We start from the raw sequence: 27871 nt of genomic DNA, 5'->3' as shown, positions 1-27871 counted from the left end.
CAGATGTTCAGCTACGTAACCAGCAGGCCTCTTGGTTCCACGGAGGCTCCTGGCAATGATTTTCTTGCTTGCTTGCTTGCTTACTGAACTTGCCATGTCCCCTTGACAAACAGTTCTTTTTGTCCTTCTTCAGGCCAGGAGATAAGGTCAGATTTGAACATTGGAGGGCATTCCAGGGAGGCCATCATAGGTCTACAGCATGTGCACTGCCCACTCTGGAGAAATGCACAGCCACCTTCTCAAAAGGGAAAGGAACCTGAGCTGGCTGCATAATCACTTCGCCACAGAGAGGACCCAGAACATCTTTCCTGCTGCCTTTGAAACTTTAACTGTTATGTACTGAAGTTCTCACCCTGGGCCAGCAGGGGGATACTGTAGATAGTTTTCACTCAGGTCCACATATGCAAATAAGGAATTGAAAGTGACGTTCAGTGATTGGATAGTTACAGAAAGTTGTTACTGTTGCTTTGTGGTTGAGCTCTATACAAGCAGGTTGGCTGAACCCTTCAGCCCAGTTCTGTTCTGGCCTGTGAATAAACAAGAGCTGTTTGAAGAATCACTGTGTCGTCTGATATGTTCACCCACAACTTAACAATAACAGTGGCACGTCAAGGTTCCATTTCAAATATGGAGGCCTATGGCTGTATGGCAGCCCTTCCCACTCCACCTTGGGGAGATGCAATTGCTCCTGGTTTTAATAGCATAAGCATACAAGTAAATGAGACAACAGGAGACCTGTGATTGTATCTCCTGAGCAGTAGGTTTGAGAGTGATCCTGGGGCAACATGCCCACTGGTGGGGCCTCTCCTCAGGTGATGGCCTATTCTGGACTTATCTGGTGGCCAAGGGTAACATCATCATCAACAACAATAGTAATAATAATTTATTTTTATCCCACCCATCTGGCTGGGTTGCCCCACCACTCTGGGCAACTTAACAGCATATTAAAAACTGTAATACATTATACATTAAAAACCCTAAACAGGGCTACCTTCAGATGTCTCCTAAAAGTCAGAGAGTTGTTTATTTCCTTGACATCTGATGGGAGGGTGTTCCACGGGGCGGGCACCACTACCAAGAAGGCCCTTCATTCCCTGTAACCTCACGTCTCACAGGGAGGGAACCGCCAGAAGGCCCTCAGAGCAGGACCTCAGTGTATGGGCTGAACGATGGGGGTGGAGACGTTCCTTCAGATATACAGGGCTGAGGCTGTTTAGGGCTTTAAAGATCAGCACCAACAGGGTAGCAGCAGCACTCTGGGCAACACCAGGCAGCTATGTCTAGCCACCATTTTAGCTCCCCACAGTTTCTCTGAGATGTTACAAAGTTCTCCTTGGAGTTTTATGAAGAAGAATCTACAGGGGATGGGGGTAGGTCAAGGTTTTGGAAATGGTATAGGTGCAATTTATTCAGAACAAAAGGCTAAATTAATTGTGAATAATGTAGTGACGGAAGAATTTAAGATTGAGAAAGGAACACGACAAGGTTGCCCAATCTCTCCATTGCTTTTTATATCGGTCCTGGAGGTTTTGCTAAATACGATTAGAAGGGACCATTTGGTTAAAGGTATACAAGTGGGAGCTAAACAGTACAAACTGAAAGCATTTGCTGATGATTTGGTATTGACTTTACAGGAGCCAGAATCTAGTACTAAAAGAGTACTGGAACTGATTCAAGAATTTGGTCAGGTAGCAGGCTTTAAGTTGAACAAGATGAAAACTAAGGTTTTAGAGAAAAAATTAACTGTGATTGAGAGAGATAAGTTTCAGAAGGAGACAGGATTAACACTGGTTAAGAAAGTGAAATATTTAGGGGTTAATATGACTGCTAAGAATGTGAATTTATTTAAGGATAACTATGAAAAATGTTGGATTGAAGTGAAAAAGGACTTAGAAATATGGTCAAATTTGAAGTTATCACTGTTAGGCCGAATTGCTGTGATAAAAATGAACGTATTGCCAAGGATGCTGTTTTTGTTTCAAACAATGCAAATCTTGGACAAAATGGACTGTTTCAAGAAGTGGCAGAGAGATATTTCTAGATTTTTCTGGCAGGGCAAGAAGCCTCGAATAAAATTTAAGATATTAACTGATGCTAAAGAAAGAGGTGGATTTGCCCTGCCAGACCTTAAACTTTATTATGAATCAGCCGCTTTTTGCTGGCTGAGAGAATGGCTGCTTCTTGAAAATACTGATGTGTTGGACTTGGAAGGTTTCAACAATGTATTTGGTTGGCATGCATATCTGTGGTACGATAAGGTTAAAGCACATAAAGTGTTTAAAAACCATATTGTCAGAAAAGCACTGTTTAATGTCTGGATAAGATATAAGGACTTGTTAGTAAATAAAACCCCAAGATGGTTGTCACCAATGGAAGCAAAGGCTCAGAAAAAACTCAATATGGAGGCCAAATGGCCGAACTATTGGGAAATTCTGGAACAAGAGGGAGACAGATTAAAACTGCAGAGTTTTGAAAAATTAAAAAATAGAGTGCGAGACTGGCTCCATTATTACCAAATAATGGAGGTATATAATTTGGACAAAAAACTTGGCTTCCAGGTGGAAAAATCAAAACTGGAAACAGAATTGTTAGATCCCAAAGTTAAGAATTTGTCAAGAATGTATAACTTGCTGTTGAAATGGAACACCCAGGATGAAACGGTGAAATCTGCTATGATTAAATGGGCACAAGATGTTGGGCACAACATTATGATGGCTGACTGGGAACAGTTATGGACCACAGGTATGAAGTTTACGGCATGTAATGCCTTAAGAGAGAATTTAATGAAAATGATCTACAGGTGGTACATGACACCAGTCAAGCTTGCAAAAATTTACCATTTGCCTGATAATAAATGCTGGAAATGTAATGAGACTGAAGGTACATTTTTTCACCTTTGGTGGACATGCCCAAGGATTAAGACTTTCTGGGAGATGATTTATAATGAAATGAAAAAGGTATTTAAATATAACTTCCTGAAGAAACCAGAGGCCTTTCTCCTGGGCATGGTCAGCCAATTGGTGCCAAAGAAGGATAGAACTTTCTTTATGTATGCTACAACAGCAGCAAGAATACTTATCGCAAAGCGTTGGAAGACACAAGATTTACCCACCCAGGAAGAATGGCAGATGAAGTTGATGGACTACATGGAACTGGCAGAAATGACTGGCAGAATCCGAGACCAGGGAGAAGAGTCGGTAGAAGAAGATTGGAAAAAAATTAAAGTTTATTTACAGAAATACTGCAAAAATAATGAATGTTAGAAGGATGCTGGAATGAAGTTATATGGCTTTAGCAGAAACGTTATAAAGAATCAAGTAAAAATAGATTGTTAATGGGCCAAAGTGGAAAAATTAAGGTTAGATTGTGTTAAGATAAATTATAGAACAAAAATTGAGAAAGATGGAAAGGATTTGCTGAAATAGCTAACTGAATTAGAATACAAAAAAGGGAGGTGTGAGGAGGTCGATGAAACAAGTAAATGAAAGACAAAGATATGGAAATATTGGATGTGTTTTTGATTGTTTTTGCTTTTCTTTTTGTTTTGCTGTATTGTTTTTTGTTTTTTTTCTAGTAATGTATTGATTTGTTTTGTTTAACTTTTCATTTTTTCTTTCTTCTTCCTTCTGTAATCTTTAAACTTTTAATAAATATTATTTTTTTTAAAAAAAGAGCTGTTACAAAGTTCTCATGAAAAATTTTGTATTAAATTTTACCTCAGATGCACATTGTTGAAAACCATTTCCCTGACAGAATTCATTTTTGTATGTTATTTTTACTAGTATATGCTTTCTTATGCACACCCTACCTCAGTCTGTTTGTTTTTTTCCATACATTTCCGTATTTATTATTTGTTTGGAGACCTGCACTGCAATATAACCTGACTTATATTTTAACACTTGCTTCATCTGGGGTTAGAAGGGTCTCAGCATACAGCCTACTTCCTCCTGCCCAAAGACATGCTTGAAAACATGAACCACAAGGGCTGAGTAGAAAGCCAGGGAGCAAACACCCGACTTCCGGAGGCGGCGCCACCGGCAATGGCGGATTCCCTCTAGTTTTGAGGGATTTAGCTCCGCGGAAATCGGGTCTTGCCGCTACGGCGAAGCGGGGACCCTTCTGAAACCACAGGCGGGTGAAGCCTGTGACCGTGGGACTCGGCGGGCACCTTCAGCGCCCCCCCAATCTGCAAAGGAGCCCGGTAACGAGCTCCGGAGCGAAACGGGGTGTTTGGCGCAGTGCTGAGAGTCAAATGCTTCTTCCGTGGAGTGAAGCCACACAGCTGTTGCCGGAGAGCGCTGACCTTTTTCCTGTGACAATTCGGCTATCAAACAACTACCCGTGAGTAGGTCAAGTTTAAAGATCGGGGAATAAGGAAAAAAAGTACTAATTTGGCACCGAAGCGGTAAGGTGTAAACAGGAAGTCCGCCTTCCGCTTTTTGTAAACAGACTGAAGCAAAAACCCTGCAACCTAATAGCCTGGAAAGTTATTTTAAAGATTGAAACTTCCTGCATCTATAACCAACAAAACCCCCTTGGAAGCAGGAGAAAAGGGGGGGGGATCTGACTGTTTAAGCCTGCAGGAGAGAGAGTAAAGGAATATAAGTTTCCATCGTCCCAAACCTGGGAACGGGGTGTCAGGACAGAAATTGTTGGAGACGTCCATTGATTAAAAGTGGAGCACTTTGACAGATAGATTAAAAAAAAAGAGAAATTAACTTCAACGCTGCTTTCTGCATTTCTGCTTTTTAAAGAAACAAAGTATTTGAAAATTGAAAGTAACTTTCCTTTGTTGGATACGTTTTCTAAAGATGGATACAAATGGAAATTATGTCCCCTAGAGGGAGCCTGTCAGTTGGTTGTTGCAGTTTACTTGGAGACTTCACAGCTGCGAGACTGAGATCGTGGGACCAGTCGTTTGACCTTGAATAGAAATGTGTTGGGAGAAAGTTTTGGTGTCTGCCCTGGGCAAAACAAATGCTTTGCTGGAGCAGTTGCATGAGAAAATGAACTTGATGAATGAAAAGTTGGACTTGATGACTGCTGTAGCCAGTGAATATGAATTAACAGGAAACAAGGATAAAGAAATTATACAGGAAACTGGTTTGATAGGGGAAGTCCAAGGGCAGATGAAGATGGAAGAGGTTGCGACTGCATCCCAAGTAATACAAATACAAATGGTGAGACCTAAAGTCCTGCAGGAGCAAAAGCTGCTGCATTGGAAGATTGAACTTGGAGTGTGTTTGGAAGTGGCTGGAGTCAAGGAAGCTCTCAATTCTGGTGGGACTATGAAACAGGTTGACAATTACTTTTTGGATAACTACTTTTTGGAATGCAATGACGATGATGGGGAGTGGGACTCAGGGGAATGGGCTAGTTTGATGAAGGAAAATGGAGAATATCACCAGTTGGAGTTCCCCGGAGACCCACTCCTCAAGGAGAAAGGAAAGAAACTACGAAAGAAACCAACAAAGGATAAAGAAGAGCGTAAACACAAACAAGAGCAAGAAAATCTGCAGAAGGGGCATAGAAGAGACTTAAGGGCCTCGGATATAAGATCACCAGATTGATGGACTGGATGTAATGGTCAGAAAGGACTGGCATAACCTGAGACCAGGAAGAAGGGACGTTGGATAAAAACTAGAGAAGAGGAAAAGTTTATAAAAAGAAAAACTTCTTTCTATTTTGGGAATTAGTGTAACACTAATGAAATATTAGGGATCATGCTGGAAAGGAACTAATTGGCTTTAGTAGAAAGGATTTAAGGAATTATGTAGAGATATGGTTTAAATTTTGAATTTTAAGGTTTTTTAAGGTAAGACAAGGTTAAAGAAATTAAGGGTAAATTGAATAATAGATTATGTAAAAGATGGAAAGGATATGTTGAGTTAATTAAATAAGGTAGACTGTTAAGATAAATCTTTAAACAAAAATTGAGAAATATGCGAAGAATTTGCTGAAATAACGAATTAAGTTAGAATACAAAAAGGGAGGTGTGAGGAGGTCCAAGAAACAAGCAAACGAAAAGATGCAATATGGGATTAGTATTCTTCTTTTTTGCTTTTTCTTTTTCCTTTTATCTTTTGTTGTATTTTTCTGTTCTTTTTCAATACTTATGTATTTTTGAAACTTTGAATAAATATATATATTTTTTAAAAAAACCAAACACCCTTGGTAGTTGAAAGCTGGTATATTATTGGCATTTTGAACACTGCACAATGCCCAAACACACAGTATTAACTATATACTATATATGCACTTTGAAGTACTGCCTGGATAATTTATTTCTGAAAGGTAAATGCCAGCCGTAGCTCTCGTCTAAGCCTGAGATAAAAACTCTGAGACTCAGAAAAGTTCAGTAAAGGTTGCTAATGGTCCTTGTGAAATCCTTTGTGTTTATTTACCGGCATTACGCAGAATAATATTTGTGAATATGCAACTACCATTTCCAGTTATTTTTCAAGAGTTTTCAAGAGTTTGGGGCCACAGGATGTAGAGGGGAGCTTTTTTTGACAAAAACAAAAGAAGACGAAAACATATATAGCAATGAAAAATATTTTTCTGTGCTATTTCCCCACCACCACAGGCTGAAGAAATAGCTTCAGGTCCTTGACAATAATTTTCATTTACTTCTTCATTGCTAAGATACAGTACTTCCATTAAACCGACATGCCATTCTTTCCTTTGTTCTCACATATTATGGGTAAATTAAAAAGATTTATTTATTACCCTTTTTACATTCTTCCAGTCTTCCCATTAGCTATTAAGACTTTTACAGTTGTGCTGAGACTCCAGAGCTGAAGGGCAGCACATGTTGGCCTCTGAAATCAAGCCTTGGGCTGAGGGCCAGTGGGAGCATCACAGCAAGGGAGAGACCAACCTGTTCTGTCTGTCAGCCATAGAAAGAGCAGCTCCAAGGAGTTTGCTTGCCCCCTCCTTGACAGGAAGAGCACTGATAAGAACTTAGTACAGTGGTACCTCGGGTTACATGCGCTTCAGGTTACAGACTCCGCTAACCCAGAAATAGTACCTCGGGTTAAGAACTTTGCTTCAGGGTGAGAACAGAAATCGTGCTCCGGTGGCGCGGCAGCAGCAGGAGGCCCCATTAGCTAAAGTGGTGCTTCAGGTTAAGAACAGTTTCAGGTTAAGAACGGACCTCTGGGACAAATTAAGTACAGTGGTACCTCAGGTTAAGTACTTAATTTGTTCCGGAGGTCCGTTCTTAACCTGAAACTGTTCTTAACCTGAAGCACCACTTTAGCTAATGGTGCCTCCTGCTGCTACCGCGCCGCCGGAGCACGATTTCTGTTCTCATCCTGAAGCAAAGTTCTTAACCCGAGGGTTAAGTGGAGTCTGGGTTAGTGGAGTCTGTAACCTGAAGCATATGTAACCTGAGGTACCACTGTACTTAACCCGAGGTACCACTAGTGTCTGAGTCGTTTTTTTCCTTCCTCCCTTCCAACCCTTTTTCTTTTCGTGTTGTGTCTTTTCTATCCTAAGTCTTATTCTTGACCCCTGTCAGCTGCTCTGGGAGGCTGTTTTGGCTGAAGAGCAGAGTAAAAAAAATACACCCAATAAATAAATATGACTTCAGGCCAACCTAGACATGATGTTGAATGTGTCCTTAAGTTTAACAGGCCTGTTTCGTAAAATGCAAATAGCACCTGCTTGGGGGATATTTATTGGGATTGCAAAAGTGTTGGGAGGGGGAGTTAAACCCTTTCTTCCATGCTGTGGCCCTGATAAAAACTGTTCCCTTGAAGTTGCTTGTGTACATTGGGAGGAAAATGTCTGTTGGCGCCCGTGGGAGCTTTTCTCCCAATGGAAGCAGCAGCTTCAGAGAAGCAATTTTTGTTAAGACCACAGCAGGGGAGGAGAGGGTTAACCCTCTTTCTGTTGTGATCCTGATCATTGCCAGCTACTCCCCACCCAGCTGCTATTTGATTTTTTTTTAATGTGCATACTCAGTGAAAATACACATCGAATGACATAGCTAGATTGGCCCTTAATTTTCAGTGTATTTCTTCAAATACTTCTGATCGTCATAATAATAATAATCAAAATGTTCCAAGGCACTCCAGACTGTAGCTAGTGAATGAGCGTCAGACTCTTTTGGATAGATATGGCAGCTCAGACATGGACCAGCTACTGACTTTCTTTTCATATTCATGTTCCCACTGAGAATCATGTTAAAAGACTTATGTACATCTGTGAACAAGGTGTGTTTTTGGACCTTCACCTTCAGATTATTCAAGGTGACTGCTATAGCATCAGAAATATTTCTTGTGTGAAAGCTGTCTTCTGAGTGATGTATAAGTTCCCTAGAAAAGTGCAACTCTCAGCACTGTTGATACAAATTGTCTATGCAAATGTTCATAATGTGATTATCAAATGGTCTCTACTATGTGACTCATAGTTGCTTTGGGTACTTTTCAAAGACTTGAGTGTGTGCTCTTCAGACTCAGACATCTGACTACAGGAGCCAACAGAGGAAAATTTAAATCTGTTGTTGTGGGAAAAGCAACAGTGGTGGAAACTGATATGGGGTCCTACCAGACTGGGGTTTTTTTGAGGGTATTGTCTGCAGCATGTCATAGATGCAACAACAGTGTATCAGCAGGGACGTGGGTGACACTATGGTCTAAACCACTGAGCTTCTTGGGCTTGCCGATCAGAAGGTCGGTTGTTCAAATCCCTGTGATTGGGTGAGCTCCTGTTGCTCTGTCCCAGCCCCTGCAAACCTAGCAGTTTGAAAGCACACCAGTGCAAGTTTATAAATAGGTACCACTGTGGCGGGAAGGTAAACAGCGTTTCCGTGTGCTCTGGCTTCCATCTTACTGGCAGTAAGCTATTCTACAGTGGAACAGACACCCTCAGGTAGTGTTAGATTCTCCTTCCTTGGAGGTTGTAAAGCAGAGGTTGGATGGCCATCTGTCATGTACAATCTTGTTGACATTCATGCATTACCGAGGGTTGGGACTAGATGACTTTGTGTCCCTTCCAACTCTATGATTCTATGAAAGTAGTATATCCATCCAGACACAAACAGTACTGAAAGTGGGATCATGCCCCAATACCATCCTGAGTGCAATCAGGAATGCACAATAAACTTGACACCTGGAGAGTCCCCGAAAGAAATCCAAGATTCTAACATGATAGATATTGTCTATTTAATTATTTGTTTTTAAAATTATACCCACCGGGGTCCACAACACTGAAGGCACTATTGCTTGATGACACGAGCCATGTTTCTGGTCCATGTGGGGAAGCTAATAGTGCTCCCTCAGGTGATCCCAGTGAGAAACCTGGGACATATAGGATTGCCCTGGGACATCCTGAGCCTAAGTTGTTCAGGGCTTTGTACACTAGTACAATGATGTTGAACTTGGCCTGGAGGAGGAGGAGTTTGGATTTGATATCTCACTTTATCACTACCCTAAGGAGTCTCAAAGCGGCTAACAATCTCCTTTTCCATTCCTTCCCCACAACAAACACTCTGTGAGGTGAGTGGGGCTGAGAGACTTCAGAGAAGTGTGACTGGCCCAAGGTCACCCAGCAGCTGCATGTGGAGGAGCGGAGACACGAACCCGGTTCACCAGATTACGAGTCTACTGCTCTTAACCACTACACCACACTGGCTCTCCAGTGCTAGCAGATGGGAAACTAGTGCAGTTCTCTTAACACTGGTGTCATGTTTGGGCAACATAGGAACTGTTCCCAGTCTGTTCCAATCATTAGTCTGACTCTGCAGCATTATGTACTAGCTGACACTAGCTGGACCAGACCCAAGGGCAGTCCCACATACAGCTTGTTGCAATAATTCAGTCTTGATATAGTCATTAGGCAACACTGGATTTACAGATGGAATCAGGTGGTTCCTATCAGTGGCGTAGCGTGGGTTATCAGCACCCGGAGCAAGGCAAGTAATTTGCGCCCCGTGGAGCCAGGCAGGGGCAGAGAGCTGCGAGTGCGAGCGCCCCCCCAGATGTTGCGCCCAGTGCGGCCGGCCCCCCCTGCACCCCCCACGCTACGCCACTGGTTCCTATGTTGCCTATTGACCAGCTTCCTGTCTTCTAAATCTTCCACGGCAATCTTATGGGCTTTCAACAGTAAGAAAATGACTTTTGTTGATGCAAACTGGTTGAGCTGTTTCTGTCAACATGGAAAGACATCGCTAGCTGCATGGAGGACCCTTTCATTTCTAAAACTGCAGTTGGCAATGATCTGTCATACTTCGCTTTCTTGACCTCGCTGTGCTATACATTCCAAATTGTTTTTTTATGGGCGTCACATAGATCAAACTGATGAAAAACTATCGTCTTCTTTGAGGTCTAACAATTGCCTTCAATAGCACTAGACTTGACGTGATGTGGGATTCTTTGCAATTGTAGTCTTGACCCTGAGGTCATTTAATAATATGATCCGATCTTTCAAGAGTATTCAAATGGCTCTTGGATAGGAGGAGGAGGAAAGAGCCTGTCAAATAGCTCTTGGAATCCTAGATCGTTGTACAAGGTGCTCTGAGCAAGGAGCTTTTGCCATTGAGAACTGGGACCAGATTCACATCTTAATGCAGATTCATATCTTAATGCAAATGAATTCTATAGCTATAGGAAAAGCAAAGAAAGTATCTACTTGAACTTCTTCCAGTGCTTGCTTATTATCTGATTTTAAGATGTAAATAATAATATTAAGTATTTCTTACTCTCAGCCCCAGTAATACCAATAATATCACCCCCCCAATTTTTCCACCACAACAGATTCAACTGTTAACTCACCCCTAATTATATTTAGGCAATCATTTGATTGTAAAAACATATACCATATTTTTTCCATGTATAACTTGCCCCTGTGTACAAGATACTTTTTTTAGGGGGGGATTGCTGAAAATCACTCACCCACCTGGCCAACACTACAACACTAACACTTGTGTGTGTCGCAACAGCCTCCTAATGGCTATCCCATAGCCGGCAGAAGCCGCCTATTGCCTGCCCAATTGCCACAGCTTTTATTTACTTTTATTCCCATTTTGGAATGGACTGAAGTCGAGGCTTCTTGAGCAAACCACTTGGAAATGGCCACTCTTGAACTTTCATAGGGGACTTTGGCTGTTTAGAAAGGGTGTGCTCCCATGTTTTAAGGACTCGGCTATACAGCTACAAAGAAAACATTTTAAGCGTGTTTTAAGTGCAATATACAATGTGATACTAGATGGCAATGGTGAGTCTTATGGAAAATTCAATTTTTTTAAAAAAGACTCTTTAAAATAAAAAGCATTTTCAGAACAGTTTTTATACGTGTGTAGATTCCACCCAAGTCTAACATGGTAGAGAGGGTTTCAGCCTGTTCTTAATGAGGTTGTACACATCCTTAAGGATCATGACTGCAGTGTGGGGTGCTATGAGATCCAGCCCAGCATATGGATGCCAGAATTATTGACTTCCACCAGTACTGGCTCCACCCCCTTCTGGAAAAAGATGCCACAATGATTCATGTCCTGGTAACTTCCAGACTACTCTGCATGAGACTGACTTTGAAAGAGATTGCTGTTGTGAATTGCTTTGGGGAAACAATTCATCAAAAATGCTGCTAATACTAAAATACCGCTCAAATTCTCTCTCTCTCCCGCCCGGGCATCTTTTAGCATCCCACCAATGAGATGAGTTAATGCAGTGTTTCTCAACCATGGGTCCCCAGCTGTTGTTGGACCTACATTTCCCATCACTCTTGACCACTGGCCTTGCTAGCTAGGGATGATGGGAACTGTAGTCCAGCAACAGCTGGGGACCCAAAGTTGAGAAACACTGAGTTAATGGCTTTGTATTAAATTGCAAAATTCACTCTAAACTTCCCTGGGGATTGTTTTGATCAAAAGGCAGGGTATAAGTTTTAAAATTATTAAACCATAATAAATACATTTATTTCTGATCGTGGTTCCAAGTCCTGGCGTTGAACTATAAATCCCGAAATGGCCTGGGATCAGGAAATCTGGAAGACTGCTTTCTGCACAGGAAACTGCTTGCTTGATGAGGTCACCATCTGGGTGCCTCTGCTTCTAGAGCTTGAGTAGGCAGCAACCTGGAACAGGGGCTTTTCTGTAGTGACACCCGAGGTCTAGAACCCTGTCCTCCAATTTATTTGCTTGCCAGCTTCACTTGTTCCTTTTTTATATACCAAATTATATCTGTTCAGATCCAACACATTTTTAATGGGAAATAGCACTGGGATTTCACCCCCAGGGGAAAAATCTGTTTACTTTTTTATCTGTGTATTTATTTTAGCTTTGCTGGATCTGTTTTATATTCTTGACTTGAATTTTTAAAAATCTTATGTTAGCTGCCTTGAAGACTATATACTGCAAAGGCAGGGAAGATTTCAAAAAACAACAACACATAAAAAGTACATCTCATTAGTCCAACATACCACTCTAAAGGCAAGCCAAATGATTTTTTTATATTTCAGTTTCAGTAATTTCCCTTTTAGATGGGAAGGATCCGAAGACAGGTAACACAAGGTGGTTTATGACACACACTGTGGAAACTGTCAGGAGATTTCGGAGCAATGTGTGGATTCCCTGAATGGCCCTATCAGCTCTTTCAAATCTAGTGAAATAGGTATTGATTACTTTCCTGAACAGACCTAATTGAATCTGATAACTCAGTACAGATATATTTAGAAGCCTTTTCTACAGACTGCCTTATTACACACAGGTAAGGTAGATGCAGCAGCTCAGATTATGAAGAATATGGTTAGACCAACAGATAAGGTGTTGTCCGGTTGTACATTTCTGTTCCTCACACAAAACAAATGCATGAAGTTAATAAATGAGCTTGGGACAAATCTCTTCTATTGGCAGTTTGTATTACCAGTCTCCCTACCGATCTGCTGCTTAAGTAAAGAGATACTATCACTGATCTTTGTCTAGAGAAGCATTCCCCAACCATGTGCTCTCCAGATCTTTTGAATGACATGTCCCACCAGCTTCTACCAGCACAGCCAATAGTCAGGGCTGATGGGAGTTGTAGTCCAAAAATCTAGAGGCTACCAGGCCGAGGAAGACCGCTCTAGATCAACAACTGCAAATGGATGAATGAACAAGGGGGGAATGGTTGCGTTGGCAGTTAACCAGCTTGGTGGGACAGGCATTTTGGCAATAACAAAGATTCTGATTGTGCAGGACGTTTTGTCCTGGCAAATCAGAGTCGGATTTTGTTGTCTTGACTGTGTGGCTTGGTTCTAACACACCCCTACTCCCAAATCTCAGCGTTCCCTGTGGAAGATCAAAGAAATGTGAAAACAGGCTCTTGTAAAGGGAGGGATAAAAAGAGCAGAAGTGTTCTACTTCCTTGTCCTCTTTGGCTTAAACCTATGTCGTTTCCCTTGTATTCATTTTCTCTGCTCCTTCCAACCAGCAGCTCCTTGGGTTGTCTTCTGATGATCATCATTACTTCCTACCTCCTCCTTTCTCCATTTCCCCTGCTGGTTTTCCACACAGTAATAGTGTTCATTCCCTTCCAATCTTAACAGGCAAATTGATCGTCTCAATTCATCCATCTCTTACTCTGCATTGCCCTTCAGGACACCTACGGGACGGACTAGGCTAGCTACCTCACAGCCCTTGCAAATGAAACCTTCCTCCTTCGTTGCCTATTCAATATTTCGAAATAAGTATTATCCTGTTGTTACAATCAATAGATCCAGATTCTGTGGGTTGCTGTTAAACTCTGGAGGCTCTTTCAAATGCAGGAGCATAATTCGCTGCACAGCTCTGCTGGAAAAAATATGAGTGGTACAAGAGAAAAAAAGGCTTTTAATAATTCTGATGGGGCATGTATAGGGGAACTTCCCTGTGGTTTGTGCCCCCTTCCCTAACTTCAGTTAGAATCCCAATTCATCCAAACATTCTGGACAAGGCTCTTCAATATTATATCCAAAATTGTTAAACAATCTCTCTTGCCAAATCCATCTTTAGTCCTTATCTCATTAAATCTAGATACAGTGGTAGCTCGGTTTAAGAACTGTTTCGGTTTAAGAACGGACTTCCGGAACGGATTAAGTTTGTAAACCGAGGTACCACTGTAGTAATTTTACTATTCAACACAAAGATCTAAATTTCTTTTTACTGATTTACTTTTTTTTACTTTTACTTTTTACTAATTTACGTTTTACTGCACATTTGGTGACAGCATATTTTTGGAAATCCCAGGCTGAGCTACCCCTTAAGGTATGGTTCAACAATATCTGGGATGTAGCTAAGAGCAACAAACTGGGCTTGTAGGGTAGCAAAAGGTGCTATAAAGAGAGACAACTTTGTTGAAACCCTGGTCCCTCTTTTTTTCATATGTAAGGGAAGTAGATAGCAAATTTCTCCCACCAATTTCGCAAATATGTCTGTGTAGAGTCTATATTGACCATTGATACCCTAAGATTATGTAAAATGATGTTATACTCTTAATGCTGTGTTTATTATTCTTTCTTTGGACATTATATTAAATTGGATATAATAATAATAAGAAGAATAAATAGAATCCCATGAGTAGATACCAACAGCTACAAATTTTTGTTTCCTATTCTTGTTAAATCTGTTATGTTTCCATCATAATGTTTCCATTGTTTCTGATTCAAAAAGGGAAATATAGAAAAGGAAATAAATCCTATAGTGGCTTAATGTCCAAGGCACCATATTGAAGAGTTTCACTGGTGTCTGATTTGCTTAATAAAGCACCCCATTACCGTTCTGAGTAAATATTTGCTAATTATCATCTCCAAATGCCCTGTAGCATTAGCACGTATGAAAGTATAAAATGAAGGCAATGCATTTGCATTATAAATAGCACTTTCCTCCAGGTTTTATTTTGTTCTTATGAAGAACCACAACGGCTAGAGGAAGAAAAAAGTTCTTTAGGCTTCCAAACTATATGGCATGTAAAGCTTAAATCCTGCACCAGTCATTTCCCTGCTCCTGAAAGGTACCTTTCTTTTTTACAGTGTGTGAGAAGCATCGCTTTTCTGACTCTTAATTGATTTAGTGACTCTGCTGCCATTTGAGCCATGGCTAAGACACAGAAAAGGATAAGAATAGGATTATAAATCACTATGAGGGGATTAGCATTTTATGAATTTAACAAATGGCCTCGTCGCCTCTCCAGAATCTAATTCGCTGGCCAATAAGCCACCCATGGATGGCCCAGCCTATTCATTTCAGCAAAGGAGCGCCAGGGGAACATCCCTCCAAAAGCAAAGTAATTTGGCTAGTGCCACCTGAATTGTAATCAAAACAGGTCCTGAAAGACACCGCTAGCTTCTTGGCGGGAGGCACCTTGGAGGCAGAGGATCAAGACAGTGGGAGGGCTTTATTGTGCTGCAAATGCACCAGCAGGACATCTGACCTCCCTGTTGCCTTGCCCCTCACTATTTCAGTGAGCAACACCGACCCACCTGCTGGTGAGGTAGTGTAGCAGTTCTGTCCCATCTGGCAAGCTGCTTCTGAAAGCGAGGCTGCTAAAGCGGTCAAGTCACTCTCCTTGTCAAGTTCACGGCTCCAACCAAGTCTGTTAAGTATCTCTTCTCATGACTAAAGAGTACAGGTATTATTAATAAAAATAATAAATTTTATTTATACCCCACCCTCCCCAGCCAAGACTGGGCTCAGGGCGGCTAACAACCAATAATAAAAACAAGTTGATTAAAATACAATTTAAAAAACAAGATTAAAATACAACATTAAAACATTAGGATGCAGCCTCTTCACAGGAGGAGAAAGGAAAAAGAAAGAGGGGGAGGGAATCAAACTGATTCTGTTAAGTTGTGGGTGAACATAACAGACGACACAGCGATTCTTCAAACAGCTCTTGTTTATTCACAGGCCAGAACAGAACTGAACTGAAGGGTTCAGCCAGCCTGCTTATATAGAGCTCCACTAGAACGCAACAGTAACCATTTTCTGTAACTATCCAATAACTGAACGTCACTTTCAATCCCTTATTTGCATATGTGGACCTGAGTGAAAACTATCTACAGTATCCCCCTGCTGGCCCAGGGTGAGAACTTCAGTACATAACACCGCCCCCCCACCCACGACTCCCCCAAGCCCAGCGAGCGGCAAAGCGGCAAACGGCAAAGCAGCTACTATGCCTCTCCCCCTCCCCCCGGCTCGCTGTAGGCTTGGGAGTTGCAGGGGGGCATGCTGAATGTCACCCCCCCTTCAGCCTGAAGTGGGGTGATATTCGGCTTCACCCCATGCCGAGATCGGCCCCTGGGGAGGATCGCGCACCCGCACCAATTGTCCCTGTGGGCGGGTCGTCCCGCCCCATGGGCGGATCATCCCCGCCCCATGGGCAGATTGCCCCACCCCCGGGTGCACTGCATTTGTGCCGTTCTGGGTGCCAGAGCACCCAGCCCCGCCGCTGGTCCCACAAGCCCACTTGAAAGGCTGTCCAGTAGTAAGACTGTGAAGACTCTTTGGACAGTTACTGGACAGAACCTTTGGACAGTGAAACTAGACAGGCCAATAATCTGATTCAGTATCTGGCAGCATCATGGGTCGTAATCCACTTGAAGTCTGGCTTGTGGATCTGAAGGGTTGAAGATGTGGGGCACCACTTAAATGCTCCTGCAACCAACCCATGCGTTCCAGAATGACTGTGATTGCTGTGTTATTGCTCTAAGTAGCTTATTAAACAGAGGTTATAGTGGAAGGGATAAAGGTTTTAGAGAATAATCAGAACAATTGGCTACTGGTTTGTTTTAACATACCTAAGATCAGTGGTGGTAGCACAAAGGCCGCAAAGCTCATACAGATCTTCAAGACAGTGGGTATTTGTCAAAAGGGGAAGCATTTTTCTTGCTTGAATTGTCGCAGCAATCTTCCGTTATTTTAGCATGGTATTGATCTTGTTAATTGGTTCCTGCTCATCTCATTATGCACTGAAGAATAAATAGAGCATAATAATAGCCCCATTCTGGCATGAGAAGTTGTCTTTTCATTTGCAAAGTGTGTATTATCATAGTTTTGGAGGGTACAGGAGGATTAAGCACTGGCTTCAACAAAGTAGACTTCATATGAGGGAACTGTCTCGCTCAGGCTAAAAGGGGGGGGAATCTTTATTGTAATTTGCAAAAGATTAAATGCATTAACATTATTTCATGATTAATTCCCTTTAAAAATGTATCGAGCAGAATAAACAGAAAAGGATTAGTTCGGAAAAGCAGGGAGATCTGTAAGATTTGGAATGGAACCAAACTTGCGGAGGGGAAGGAGAAGCCTGCATGTTATGGACTTCATAGATATGGAGAAATAAGGCAGGTTCTCTAGAGTGAATTAGTTGCACTTGGATCCTATTGATATTAATGAGGCAAGTTAGTCATGACTTCAGCTCAGTCCCATTGATTTCATTGGAAACCAAGTTCAAGTAGCTTAGTCAGTATTCAATCAAATAATGGAATAGTCAGTACCCAGTCAAATAATGGAATTGCTTTTTCTCCAAGGTATCCTAGGCTTTTTAGATCAGATAGATTAAAAGTAAAGCAATCTGAGAACTCGCTGTGCTTTCTGTCTTGTAATATGGCAGGATGGGCAAACTAGTTTATTTATCCTGACTTCAGGTTGTATTCAATGTTCGTCCTATTAAGAGTAGACTTTGAAATTAATGGACTTGACTAACTTAGCTTCATTAATTTCAGTGGGTGTCCTTTTGAGTAGGATTGACCTTGGATACAACTCTTCTGTGTAACCATTTGAAGTCTTCTGACTTCAAGAAACTGAACCTTTTGTAATGAATGTTGCCCATCTGTGAGGTATTACTGGCTCTCCAACCTTTCAAGGAACTAGATTTGGTTGTGGGAGTAATCTTAAATATCCAGCTGTCTGTAGAAATGAACAAACAATGGCTATATTCAAATTGTAATAGTAAACACTACTACAATTAGCCCACGTATCTGTTATGCCATCCTCCCCTAAATTTATACACCAGCAAGCCGAACAAATTTGGACAGATTTAAAACAAGTACTACAGTATATTGAGGTATTCATTTCAAGATCAGAGATTATGGTATGGGGGATTTTAATACCCAGATGGATAGAGATGAGGAACAAAAGAATAAACTGGTTCTTTTAGATAAGGATGGTGGAAATATCCCTACACAGACATTCATAGGACAAGTTTGTTAACAAAAATGAGCACATTTCTATTCTATCACAATGTATAACTAGAGAAATCCTGGCCACAAACACCTGTGGGTATAGCTTTCACTTTGGCACCAGGACAGGAACACAAGCAAATGCCAGTTTTTGGGGTTTGAGTTTCATAAACCTTAAAATATAAATGGAACTTGAAAATAAACATAGCATACTGCTTATAATCTGCATACAAATTAGTTGCAAAAATAATAAAACTCAGTTAAACAGTCAAATGTATTATGTTAAACTGTTTCCCTCAAAATTGGGCAATTTATTATAGCAATGAACACTGTAACAGCTCTTAGGAAGTGGATGTTATTATTTTGATGAAGATCAGTCTCCATTGATTCTAGAACGCAATGTTATGTGTACGCAGGCAAAGAATAAAGAATGTATTTTTTCCTACCACTAATGATCTCCAAATACGTTGAGTAGGCTTCTATATCAGATTCTTGATTCTAAGCAAATCAAGCACTGTCTGAAGACAACCCTTTTCAATCAGAGTGTGATGGAGGAGACTGATCAAGAATACCCTTGAAGCCACACCAGAACATTTGATGTACGGTTTGTGGTAGGCAAAATATTTTGAGAAGTGGAATGTGATGACCAACATCGCGTAAGTGCAGTGACACTCTACATAGGGGGAGGAAGCACCAAACCAAACTCTTGTCTTCAGCATAGCATCACATGAACAGTATCCATTCCAGTATATATATATATATACTGGTATGATTCCCCACCACCCCAAGATGTAACAAATCCCAGTTCAAGGTCAGGAACATGATACTTAATTCACCTGCCTCAAATCATATATAGATTATCTTCATTATTGATTATATTATTATCTCACTTTTCCCTAGAGGAACTGCATACACAGGTTGCCAAGCGATTGTCAGACACTGTTTGATCTGGATGCAGTGACCCCATATGATGAACCTTTGAACTATGTATAGGTGATAGCTTCTCAGTAAAGACTCTGGATTCACCCCAGCTACTCAGGTTAGCCATTGAACTTTTCTGGACAGGAAGGAGTGTGCATGCATTTCCTGTTGCAGTTGAATCTTGCTTGAGCAAGTTTTTTCTGAGCTTTGTTGGGTTGTTGTTGCTGTTGCTGTTGTTGTTTGGTGTGGTGTTGTTCCTTGACTCTGTTGCCTGGTTTGTTCTTCAGTCCTGACCTACTTTTTAGCACAGACTTCTGTTAAGCCCTGCGGTTTTGATTTATTCTTTGAGTATTGCCTAATCTCTTGTTTCCTGGCTCACCGCAGTCTCCTGCTTGGACCAAATGCCTTCAGACCATGGTCCAAGCACAGGCAGAATAATACAGCCAGGCTTCTAAAGAAATGGTTTTTGTTTTCAAAAATATTGCTCATCTAACTTGCCCTTCACAGAAACACTATGGTCCAGCAATTTTCTTACCCATGTACTCAGAACTGCTATTCTTTATGCAACACACTACGGGTTCTTAGAATGCATGAAAAATGTGTAGACCTGAAACTCTGTCCACCGTGACGTGGCGCTGTGGGTTAAACCACAGAGCCTAGGGCTTGCCGATCAGGTCGGCAGTTCGAATCCCCGCGACGGGGTGAGCTCCCGTTGCTGGGTCCCTGCTCCTGCCAACCAAGCAGTTCGAAAGCACGCAGTGCAAGTAGATAAATAGGTACCGCTCCGGCGGGAAGGTAAACGGCGTTTCCGTGCGCTGCTCTGGTTCGCCAGAAGCGACTTAGTCATGCTGGCCACATGACCCGGAAGCTGTATGCTGGCTCCCTCGGCCAATAAAGCGAGATGAGCGCCACAACCCCAGAGTCGTCTGTGACTGGACCTAATGGTCAGGGGTCCCTTTACCTTTTTACTGTTGCATATGAGTAAAAAAAAAAAGGGGGACATGGGTGGCGCTGTGGGTAAAACCTCAGCACCTAGGACTTGCCGATCGTATGGTCGGCGGTTTGAATCCCCGCGGCGGGGTGAGCTCCTGTCGTTCGGTCCCAGCTCCTGCCCGCCTAGCAGTTCGAAAGCACTCTTAAGTGCAAGTAGATAAATAGGTACCGCTTTATAGCGGGAAGGTAAACGGCGTTTCCGTGTGCTGCGCTGGTGCTGGCTCGCCAGAGCACTTCGTCACGCTGGCCACGTGACCCGGAAGTGTCTCTGGACAGCGCTGGCCCCCGGCCTCTTAAGTGAGATGGGCGCACAACCCTAGAGTCGGACACGACTGGCCCGTACGGGCAGGGGTACCTTTACCTTATGTGTAAAAAAAGAACCCCTCGTTTTGATTGGTAGCATGGATCAGCATGTGAAAATCTTTGCAATGCAGATAGCAAAGTTGTTACCCTTTATTGACAATTGTCATTTTAATGTAAATGCAAAAATGAATGCTCACTCCTCTGACTGTGGGCGCCCTTTGCAGGACCGTGCGCGGCACCCCAGAGCCTTGTGGGACTTACCAGCCGGTTGTGTTAGCCTGCCTCTCTGATGCCGTAGCCGCAATTTAAATTATGCAAAAATGCATCTCTGCATCCAGCTACCTTGTATGGTGGCTTTTTACATGCTAGTAATTTTTTATTTTATCTTTTTGTAATTGGTTAGTTAACTTTCTGCAGTATAAGCCAATGTAGGTTTAACGTTGGAATTGCAGGCAGGAAAAATGCAAACACTGATTTAAGAATTGCCTGTTATGCCAAGGTGACTTGGTACAGTTTTCCCCCTCAGAGGGAGAATTTCTTTCTACATGAGTGTGCGATAGATGGCAAGTAACTACTTGAAAGTTTCTCACTGCTACTCCTGCACTGCTATGAAGGTTATCCTTATCTGTTGATACTGGCACAGTTAGATAATCACATTACACTGTGTGCATGGCACTCTCGACCTCTTACTGCTGGTATTGGGATTGCATGTATAGGATTTTCGATTTGCAAAAACAGGACAGCTTCTTCTGGGAAGCATCAATATGGCTAAACCGATGGGCATATTTCATGGACTGAAGAAGTTGATTCACATATAAGAAATGTCTTTTCTGAGTGACTATGGAAGTGCTTCAGTTATAACGTTTTATAATTTAGCCACATCTCATAATAAAGGGAATGCTAGGAAAAGAGGCTGCAAAGAACATCTGGAGAGAGCCTGGTCCAGTCTTGTGAAAAGGAGAACAGAAGGTGGTAAATTCAGGTACTTCAGCTGACCAACAAATCACAGGGAAATATGCATTCTCCTGTGTACTAAAGAGCCAGAATAAAAAATGACTAAGCATAAATAGCTCTTGTTTCCTGGGCAGATTTTCAGACTGGATGAAGCCTTTTGTTGTTGTTTAAATTTGGCCTAGTAAGACTTTTTGGACGAATAACACTCACTTTATTGAGCTCACTGGGATCTCTGACAGAGGTATTTCATAACCTGCCATCTGATCATTTTTGCTAGGGATCTGAACGCACCAAATCCACACTTTTCAAATTTCTCTGAACTTTGCAGTTCTCCAGCCAGGTAGTTGTACAAAAATGCATACAGTAGGGCAAAGTGTATCTAAAAAGTTTGCATTGGTGAAAGTCACATATTAAAATGCATTATATTTTAGGGGAGGGGTTGCTTGCAAATTGTGTATATTTGTCAAAACTGCAAAAAAATGACATTTATTAAGTAGAAATTTGCAAAGCTGAGACATTTTCATGAGAAATCTTTTTTTTTTAGTTGAAAACTGTGTTGAAAATGTTTTACTTGACTTTAATCATAACTTTTTAAAGAGCCCTTGTCTTTGTTGCTGCTGTCACAGTGCCTCTTCAGTTAATTTCTTTCTGGAAGCTCCTCACATGATCAGTGAGCTCAGTAGAAGTGGATGGAAGTGCCTTATTTTTTAGTTGGGTTCCCCCCGCCTCACCAAGCAGGGAGAGGGTCATCCTGTTTGGCTGCTCTTTGCCCCAGGTCACTTTTTAAGGGGAACCTTCCATCTGCTAGATGTTGCTGATCTGTAATATTCCCATCAGCCCCAGCAAGCATGGTCAGGGATTATGGACTTGTAGTTCAGTAACCTCTGGAAAGCCCTGTTTGAAGGGCTGGCGAGAGAAATCTCAGGGCAGGGTGAACAATATACAAAAACTCTCTTGTCTGCTGGCTTTCAGAAGCTACTAAAAGGGGGGGGGGGAAGGACCTGCCAAAAATCCTGGTTGTCCCACTTTCCTCTTTCCAATTTCTGCATGCCCCCTGTACCTGCTCTGTAGATTTTGCCCTCTGAGGGCTATGTTGTCCCGCTTAAGAGCTGCTGCTCTAGCAAGATCTATTTTTAAAATACCAAATTAGAAAGAAAAAAAAACCTAGCAAACTCTAAAGGATTTTTGCTTTGCATTCTGTGGTTAAAAATATGAAGTTGAAGAACGAGAGGTCAAGTTGCTGAGAGAGAGAGAGAGAGAGAGAGAGAGAGAGAGAGAGAGAGAGAGAGAGCAGATTATAGTACATTATTATTTCCTCCATTTGAACAGAAAATGTTTCCTATTAATTGCTAGCGTACATGAGTTGTAACCTATATTTCTCTGTTCATTTACTACTTTTGGCTGGGACCTGGAAGAACTGGACTTGTTTGAGGAAAAAGAGAAAACGCCAATTAAACTGTTTGGGAGCCCCAAAGGGGGCAATTTAACTTTGGAGTGAAAGTTCAGGCAATTGAATTTGGAAGCTATGTATCAAGGCTCATGTGTCTTTTAGCCTATTGAGCTGAACTTTCCAACAGTTTGGTAACTTAGATTTATAAACCGTTTAGAGTAACAGCAGTAATGAAAAGGCTGACAGACTTTTGACACTGGCAGCAGAACTGGGCAACAGAGTGGATATGGATAAAATACAGCATACCATGGTTTGTAGCTTTCCAAGGAGGATGCAAAGCAGCCATTAATTTACTTGATGTAAAATACTGGTGCTGGTGGGGGATTTCCTCCCAATGGAAAAACCACTTCAAAGGAGTGGTTTTTTCCTCAAGACTGTGGCAGGGGAACAAAGGGTTAAACTCTATGTGGCGTTTGCCTCCTAGGTGGGTCATAAAGAAAGGGTTAAATGAGTGTGATGTGATTGGCCAGAGAGAAACTGATAGGAGGAGTTAGAGTGAGAGTCGGAGCTGTGTGGAAGTCAGTTGAGAGTTGGAGTTGAAGAAGGAAGAGGGAGGTTAAGTCTGTGGATTGGCTGAGTTGTGTGGTGAGGGAGTGAGAGGAATTGTTGGGTGGAGTCAGATATATAGTTGGAATAATCGGTTTGAAGTTGTTAAGAATGCATAGGACAGTTAAGGAACTAAGATTAAGAAACTGCTAAGAAAAATTAACTGAAACCATAAGCTTGTTCATGCCTATAAATAAACTTGATTATTTGTTAATGTTACCAACTGTCTGGACTCCGTGTGTACCTGTGAGACACGGGTTGGTGGCAGTGAAGAAAGCAATCACAGTGGTGGCACAGGGTCAATAGACCGTCAAACGTCCGGAGACCCTGTGTGATCGCCACACTCTCCCTCCTCACTTGCTGCAATCTCAGTAATTATCAGTGCACTGCTACTGACATTTTAAAAAAACATATTCATTACATGCAAAAATGTTTGTTAAAGGCATGCCTAGTTTGGTCCTTAGATTATGTTTGAAATATATCTCATCGTAAAGAGGCAGGTAGTGACCAGGTGATCTGAAAGCTTCTTCAGTCTGTTGCCCAGGCACAAATGATGATGGGCATGTCAAGGAGGTGTAGCGTGGTTTGCCAGCACCCGGGACCACGCAGAGGGAGGGAAACGGATGGAGTACGCATGCACATTCAGCTGCCTAATGGCCAAGAGATAAGAAAATAAGAGTCGTTCCGTTGTCTGGAGACGTCACTTCCTGGTTCACATGGAGAAGACGTTTTCAATGGAGCACAAGAATGGAAGCGTACAGCTGTATTGAGGCAGCAATGGGTGTTGAAATTTGGTGCCCCTAACAATTTTGTGCCTGGGGCAACCACCCCTGTGACTCCCCCAAATTATGCCACTGCTTCAAGGCCCCTCTTGCTTTCCTGTCATATGGTTTTTTGTTTTTAAAAAATAAATCTATAAGCCAGTTGAGCTAGACAGTCCTTTAAACAGAGGGTTGTCCTCTGAGAACTGTCCTCTGTAAGGTAGGACACATGGCCATCCTATTACTGTATCTGGACTAGTGGAAGGAAAGTATTAGATTCTTTTTAAAGTATCTGGAAATGCTTTAATGGCACTGAAGTAACAGTGCAAACACAGGATCAGCTAAACAAACGAGTATAAATTCTACTCCCTGACCTTATTTGCTGTGCAGAATGTGTGGTGTCGCTGTGGGAATTCTGATATTGAAAAAGCATTCAGGCATCCACTTGTCAAGCATTCAGACCTGAGGGCCGGGAAATGCCTTGGGGCAAGTGGGCAGGCAGGCATAGAAACAATATTCTCATAGCATACACGATAGCCTGGTGCTCTCCTGCAAAGTCCAGTTACCCAGACTGAGAAAGTGCAGTAGATCTGGGAGTTATACAGTGGTACCTCGGGTTAAGAACTTAATTCGTTCTGGAGGTCTGTTCTTAACCTGAGGTACCACTTTAGCTAATGGGGCCTCCTGCCGCCGCCACACGATTTCTGTTCTCATCCTGAAGCAAAGTTCTTAACCCGAGGTCCTATTTCTGGGTTAGCGGAGTCTGTAACCTGAAGCGTCTGTAACCTGAAGTGTCTGTAACCCGAGGTACCACTGTATATCAGAAAATGACATAAAATACATCGTTCTCCAAGCCAGGAAGATTCTGCACCGTTGCTCAAGGACTGTAGCATGAAGTTCCTGCTTTAGTGTCTGAGGTACAGGAAGCGGGGAACCAGTGCTAGATCCTTTCTTCATTGCTCCTTATTTGGAGGAATGGACAATGTCACTTCTCTTAGTGGTACCCGCTCTGAGGTTTATTTCCTCAGAGGTACCGTATTTTTTGCCCTATAGGGCGCACCGGCCCATAGGGCGCACCTAGGGGTTTTTTTTGGGGGGGGAAATAAAGAAAAAAAAATTTATTTCCCCCCCCCCAGGCACGGGGCTGGGGCAGGGGAAGCCCGAGCTTCCCCTGACCCCAGCCCCCAGAACAGGCTGCTATCCCTAAGCCTTGGGAGCCCGGCGGGAAGTCGCGCCGGGCTCCCAAGGCTTGCGGATATCTGCCCGAAGCCCGGGGCGTGCTGCTCAGTGCGCCCCAGGCTTTGGGATGCAGGCTGCTATCCGCAAGCCTAGGGAGCCCGGCGGGAACTCCCGCGGGCTCCCCAGGCTTGCGGATATCTGCCCGAAGTCTGGATTCGCCCCATAGGACGCACACACATTTCCCCTTCATTTTTGGAGGGGAAATAATGCGTCCTATAGGGTGAAAAATACGGTATTTCCTCTCCACCAACCCTTTCCTAGGAGGCTCCTTGTGTAATCTGCTGCCTCCAAGTTATCCGATATAATGCTGCCACTCTAATAAACTATGGTTTAACAAACTGGCCAAGGGCATAGAATTGGAAGGGGGGGGGAGCATCGAGCATATGAGATCACTGCTTGTTGTCACTCTAACTATGGATTGTTGCACCAGCAACATCATGTCTGAACTGGCCAAACTCTTGCGGGAGGTTTATTCCTAGCATTGATACTATTCCTGGGGGGGTCTTCTGACAGGCATAAGGGTTCTCCAAGAGCTGCCTGTGAGGCAAAAGAGCAGCTAACACAATACAAAATAAAACAAAGAAAGCAAGATAATGACATTTTTAAAGCAGCGGATAAAATAGTCGATAAAACCTGGCAACAATAAAACCATCACAGCTTAATTTTTTTTAAAAAAAGAGTTATTTGCTTAGTGTTGAAAAGGTAGCAAAGTCAGTGACAGGTTAGCCTTGTAGGTAGAGTATTTCATGAATGAAGTACCATCAGTGACAAGGTCTTCTCCTCACCTCACTTCGAATACGGGGCACCCGGAGGAGAGCTTCAGGTAAATGATGAGAAAAGTTTATCATGAAATACGCCTGCCTAATAATGAACAGTTGTTCATGTTCACCATTGTAAGGGACTCTCCAGACCTGTGGGTTTTATTGTGGGTGTATTACTGACCCCAAAATCATACATCAGTGGTGGAATTATTCTACTTCCTTTTCTTCTGAAATGCTTCCCCAATACTACCAACTTTTTGCTGCCTGGAGGGACTGCAAAGTGATGAAAGCAGGACTAAATCAAACCAGAACATTTGTGATACAAATGTAGGATGTGCCACCAATTGGACACGAAGCAGTTTCCAATTTTGCTGGGGCATGTATTGAAAGCAGGGTGGCATGTGGCTGCCCTGATAACATCATGAGCACAAATAACCAGGAATGTGCAATAAAAAGGATCTCTGTCATTATACTGGCGCAGCACCTGTTGTATGCAGAGGTATATTACAGGTTGTAATGGGACACTTTTCCCCTCTAACTCCTCCCTCCCCCTCCAGATCCCACTTCAGGTGTTGAGCCTCAATGTGAGAGAGTAAACATTGCGCAAGGAGGTGGAGTTTGCAGTGGCTCCACCCCAAGCCAGTCTCCTCCATCCCTAATTGAAAGGAGATTCTAAGCACTATCAGCTGAAGGAGCTTGTGAACCTTGTGATTGGAAACACAGGATTCCTGATCGTAGGAAGCCTTCTAACCACTTTTCAGCTGAAGGCCCCTTCAGACCCTCCTCCTGCTCAACACAGGAAGGTTAATCTGCAGGCAGAACACATAGAGGGACACTGGAGGAGGCAAGGCCAGCACATGTCCTTTTTGCCCCAATGTGCTCAAGCTGAACACCTGAAGACAGCTCAGTTTGTGAAGAAATTTGGAAACCAATAGATTTATTTCCATATGCAGTCATTTCAAAGCAACCTGAAACTACATGGGGCACAACCCTATTAAATAATAATAATAATAATAATAATAATAATAATAATAATTTGTTGTTGTTTAGTCGTTTAGTCGTGTCTGACTCTTCGTGACCCCATGGACCAAAGCATTAGTAATAATTACTAATTCTATACTGCCCTTCATCCAAGGACCACAGGGTGGTCTATAATATAAAAATACTTAATGTAGTAACGGATGAACGAATACCACCACTACCAACCCAATACTAAAATCATGAATTCGGGAATAGTGTCTGTACTTTATTAGAATGACCTCAGATTATGCCGTTTCAGGACGGCGGCCATTTCCTCCCCCCCTCCCCCTGCGCTTATTAGCATATCAAAGGATGGAAGTCCAGCCACTTCAGAACTGCCAGGGCTCCCATCAGTCAGGGATTTCAAAGGAAGTGTATCTTCTTTTATGTCGTTCCCCAGAGGCAAAGAAAGAGATAAGTTAGCGTGGGCAGCTTCTAGCAACTTTGCCGCAAAATATTACATAAGGTAAAATTGATGAACTCTTACTATTTATACATTTATATCCCACCTTTCCTGCAAAAAGTGCAAGGTGACATTCCAAAGAGTTCATACGTTATGGTAAAAAAAGGTAAAGGACCCCTGGACGGTTACATCCAGTCAAAGGCGGCTATGGGGTTGCGGCGCTCATCTCGCGTTCAGGTCGAAGGAGCCAGCGTTTGTCACCAGGTGAGGGTAGCCAATGGGTCTCAAACCTTGTGAGTTAGGGATGCCCCCTGTATATGAAGACAGACGGACTGAACAGAAAAGGCCAATGGGAGTCCAGTGGTCAAAAAGGCAGCCTCTG

The sequence above is a fragment of the Podarcis filfolensis genome (assembly GCF_964270895.1).
Source record: "Podarcis filfolensis genome assembly, chromosome: 12".
Taxonomy (NCBI): domain Eukaryota; kingdom Metazoa; phylum Chordata; class Lepidosauria; order Squamata; family Lacertidae; genus Podarcis; species Podarcis filfolensis.
Note: the sequence above shows the minus strand (reverse complement) of the source record.